The sequence below is a fragment of the Capsella rubella genome, unplaced genomic scaffold (genome assembly GCF_000375325.1).
Source record: "Capsella rubella cultivar Monte Gargano unplaced genomic scaffold, Caprub1_0 scaffold_8, whole genome shotgun sequence".
In the NCBI taxonomy this organism is placed as follows: Eukaryota; Viridiplantae; Streptophyta; class Magnoliopsida; order Brassicales; family Brassicaceae; genus Capsella; species Capsella rubella.
The window spans coordinates 2,818,136-2,823,119 of NW_006238916.1; the positions used below are offsets into that span (position 1 = coordinate 2,818,136).

General features: G+C 37.2%; 1 long non-coding RNA gene across 1 annotated transcript in view; it reads right to left on the bottom strand.

Annotated features, from left to right (window-relative positions):
• LOC111829643 overlaps positions 1-4,984 on the bottom strand; it is a 7,373-nt gene continuing 2,389 nt past the window's right edge. The window contains exons 3-4 of the long non-coding RNA XR_002833022.1: positions 281-327; positions 1-40 (exon numbers count right to left, since the gene is read on the bottom strand). This is a non-coding gene — a long non-coding RNA (uncharacterized LOC111829643). The remainder of the gene's footprint in view (positions 41-280; positions 328-4,984) is intronic.

The following is a 4,984-nucleotide window of genomic DNA, read 5'->3' on the forward strand; positions in this document are numbered from 1 at the left end:
CGTGCTGGAGACACAGGTCCCATTCTTCACCATTCAGAAGCTGCAACACAAAAAAGATTTACTTCAGGAAATAATCCTCACTATGATGTGTCTGTTTAATTTGTCAGTTTAGAAACATCTGTATTATAATCTCAGTGGTTTCATACTGACTATTTTATTTCAAAATAGCAGGTTCAGTGATAAACTTATCCAGGAGTTCAGTCAACAATCATGGTTGCTTAAATGTCAAAAAAAGAGGCACCAATGTTCTTCAAGACATTAGAAATTTAACTGACGGTACCCCTAATCGTGCTGGAGAGACAGGTCCCATTCTTCACCATTCAGCAGCTGCAACACAAAAAACAAATACTTCAGGAAATAATCCTCACTATGATGTGTCTGTTTAATTTGTCAGTTTAGAAACATCTGTATTATAATCTCAGTGGTTTCATACTGACTATTTTATTTCAAAATAGCAGGTTCAGTGATAAACTTAACCAGGAGTTCAGTCAACAGTCATATCAATGTACTGCAAGACATTACAAATTTAAATCACCGTTCAACTCCACTAGATCACATATCTAATCTGCTTGAGACACAAAAGACAGCATCAAATCAACGAAATTCATGTAAGAAGTAGAACTGCTCATTATTCTTTACCACTCTTATAGCAATCCTTAACTTTATTCCAACTATTGTGAGACTGTTTTTCTAGCAAATCCATATGGTTTGGGGACGTCATGCCTAACCAATGCCAACCAAACAATACACCTCAAAGCTAACAATTTACCAAGGAAAAACTTATGTGCTGCTTTTGAAAATGCTTATCTCTCTACTGATTTTCAAGGTATAAGTCTATTATCTTCATGCAATATACACTAAATTTGCTGGTTATTGAATTAACAATGAAAATAATTTCGTTGAAATTGGTTTAAATAGGCCACAGATCTACTTCAAACCTCAATGATGGAACTACAGATGAATAAAGTATGCACCACAGCGAAAATGACAGCTTCTATGCAAGTGAAACAGATGTGGAACAAGAATACTATTTGAGTCAATCAGAATACGAAACAGAAGATGATACAAGTGATGCTATCATGATAGTTCGACCAAAGGATTCTATAGTAGATTCTGCTAACGTGGAGGAACCTGTCATCACAGAAGAATGTAAAGCAGCACAACAACATGTTAAGTTCATGTCCTCACTTCAGAAATTAGTCACGAGAACAAAACAGAATGTTGGAGTACAAGAAAAAGTACCAAGCAGAAATAAAGGAGGACGGCCAAGATTACAAAGCAAAGCAAGCACGTCTACAAGCAGCTCCACCAAAACAGGTACACTCATATAAATAATTAGAGATTTCATTCAAATCATATAATCATGCTAATGTTAATCTCATTTACAGTTTATCTTGACCATGGTGATGCAACATACAAATGTAAATATTGTGGCGCTCTAATGTGGTATGATGAGCGTATTAACAAGAGACGCAACCATGAGGAACCTACGTTCACACTATGTTGTGGACAAGGACAAGTTAAACTGCCTTTTCTTAAAGACTCTCCAGATTTGATAAATAAACTTCTAAGTGGTGATGATGCTCTCAGTAGACATTACAGGGAGAATATGCGAATCTTTAACATGATTTTCGCAATGACATCACTTGGTGGGAGGGTAGACAAATCTGTCACACAAGGGAAAGGACCTACAAACTTCCGCTTGCAAGGGGGAAACTATCACCTTATTGGTAGTTTAAAGCCTGACTTAGGTGATTATGCAAAATATTCACAGCTCTATATAGTGGACACTGAAAACGAAGTACAGAACAGAGCTACTATAATCAGGTACTGAAACTACTTTTAAAGCTAATGTTTACCTGTTTACCTAAATTGCTTAACTCATCAGTTAACCATCTTATTGTAGCAAGGGAAACTCTCAAGCACCAAATACTGGGAAAAAACAACTTAAAAAAGAGGTTATAGAAGCACTTATTAAGATGCTAAACGACCACAATCCGTATGTGAAGATATTCAGGTCCGCCAGAGAGAGGTTTGAATCTAATAATGATGAGCCGTTTCACATGCGTATTGTCGCAGATCGCAAGGGTGTAGATGGGAGGACATACAGTATGCCTACTACATCAGAGGTGGCTGCTCTAATTCCCGGAGATTTTGTGAAACAGATGCCTGACCGTGACATTGTTTTACAAGAAAAGAGTACTGGGAAATTACAGAGGATCAGTCAAATTCATATTTCATACTTAGCACTACAATATCCCCTTATATTTTGCTATGGTGAAGATGGATATAGGCCAGGAATAGAGAAATGCGTGATACCAGCAAAAACAAAGACGAAGAAGAATAAGAAGAAATCTATTAGCATGAGACAGTGGTTTGCATTTAGGATACAAGAGAGGGAAAACGAGAGCCATACTTTGTTACGTTCAAAGAGGTTGTTTCAGCAGTTTCTTTGTGATGCTTATACCACCATTGAATCAAACCGGCTATCGTATATCAGATTCAATCAATCAAAGCTTCGTTGTGAGAATTTAAACTCAATCAAAAAGGCAGCTGAATCAGGAACAACTTCTATGGGTGAAGAAGGTAACCAAATTCTGATTCCTTCTTCTTTCACTGGTGGTCCTCGATATATGGTTCAGAGTTATTATGACGCAATGGCAATTTGTAAGCATTACGGATTCCCGGACCTATTCATCACGTTCACATGTAACCCTAAATGGCCAGAGATAACAAGATATTGCCAAGCACGAGGGTTAACAGCTGACGATAGACCGGATATTGTAGCAAGGATGTTTAAAATAAAGCTGGACTCCCTCATGAGAGATCTAACAGAAAGGAATTTTCTGGGGAAGACAGTGGCATGTATGCGCTTGCCCATTTTTATTTTACATTCTTATACTTCAAATTTATACACAAGTTATTCTAATATGGATCTTCATGTATTGCAGCTATGTATACAGTAGAATTTCAGAAAAGAGGATTACCACATGCTCACATTTTGTTATTCATGGATGCTAAGAGTAAACTGCCTACAGCAGACGACATCGACAAGATTATTTCGGCTGAGATTCCAGACAAAGAAACGGAACCAGAACTCTACGAAGTAGTTAAAAACTCTATGATACACGGACCATGTGGTGCAGCAAATCCAAAATCTCCGTGTATGGTTGAAGGAACCTGCTCAAAGCAATATCCTAAAAAGCATCAAGAGATTACTAAGGTTGGTAGTGATGGTTACCCTATCTATAGGAGAAGAGAAACTAATGATTTTGTTGAGAAGGGTGGCTTCAAATGTGACAATAGGTATGTGGTTCCATATAACAAGAAGTTGTCGCTACGATATCAGGCTCATATTAACGTAGAATGGTGCAATCAGAATGGATCTATAAAATACTTATTCAAGTATATAAACAAAGGTCCTGATCGGGTAACATTCATTGTCGAGCCTGTTAATCAGCCTACGACTAATTCAAGTGCCACAACAGAGCAAGAATCAAGTCCAACTGAGAAAAAGAAGAACGAAATCAAAGACTGGTATGATTGCAGGTACTTATGTTTAAATCTCAGTATAAAGTATTTTTATGTTTACATTTGTGGGTAGTTTAACTGAATCTCTTTGTTTATATCTGTAGATATGTTTCAGCCTCAGAGGCGATTTGGAGAATTTTCAAGTTTCCCCTACAACATAGATCTACACCAGTTCAGAGGTTGTCTTTTCATGATGAAGGGAAGCAGCCTGCTTATTTTGATTCAAAAGCACACATTGATGATGTCCTTGAACGTATATCCAACCAAGATTCTATGTTCATGGCTTGGTTAACATTGAATAGGAATAATGCTATTGGGAAGAATGGAAAACGTGCAAGAGACCTTCTATATGCTGAAATTCCAGCTTATTTTACTTGGGATGGAACCAATAAGAAGTTCAGTAAGAGATCAAGAGGTTTTTCATTGGGTCGTATTAACTACGTTCCTAGGAAAATGGAAGATGAATACTATCTTCGGGTGCTGCTGAATATTGTCAGAGGTCCAATGACATTTGACGATATCAAAAAATACAATGGTGTAGTATATAAAACTTACAAAGAAGCATGTTTTGCACGTGGAATTTTGGATGATGATCAAGTGTTCATAGATAGTCTACTCGAAGCTGGGCAGTTTTGTTTTGGGGACTATCTGAGAAATTTTTTTGCAATGCTGATTTTATCAGATTCTCTAGCTAGACCGGAGCACGTATGGGCAGAGACGTGGCAATTGTTAAGCCAAGATATTGAGAAAAAAAAGCAAGAAGACTTCAATAACCCATGTAAGGATAATAATATACTAACGTGTTCATTCTATTTGTAGCTAACGTAAATATGTTTGATTTTAACGATTTAATACGCTTACTTTCATTTTAAATGTCTCCACAGATCTGACACTAACGGAAGCTGAGATGAAGAACTACACTCTTCAGGAAATAGAGAAGATTATGTTGTTCAATGGTGGAACACTCAAAGGCATTGAAAATTTTCCTCAGCCCTCAAGAGAAGGTATAGACAACTCCAACCGATTAATTGTTGATGAGATGAGATATAATCGAGACGACTTGGAAGAGAAACATTCTGAATGGGTTCAAAAGCTAACAACTGAACAGAGAGGTATATACAACGAAATCACAGGTGCTGTATTCAATGATTTAGGCGGTGTTTTCTTTGTATACGGATTTGGAGGAACAGGGAAAACATTTTTATGGAAAACACTTGCAGCTGCTATTAGATCTAGAGGACAGATTGTGTTAAATGTGGCATCGAGTGGTATAGCATCTTTGTTGTTAGAAGGAGGAAGAACAGCACACTCTAGGTTTGCAATTCCGTTGAATCCAGATGAATTTGCTGTTTGCAAAATTAAGCCAAAATCTGATTTAGCTTCTTTGATTCAAGAAGCCTCACTTATTGTCTGGGACGAGGCGCCTATGATGAGCAAATTTTGTTTCGAAGCT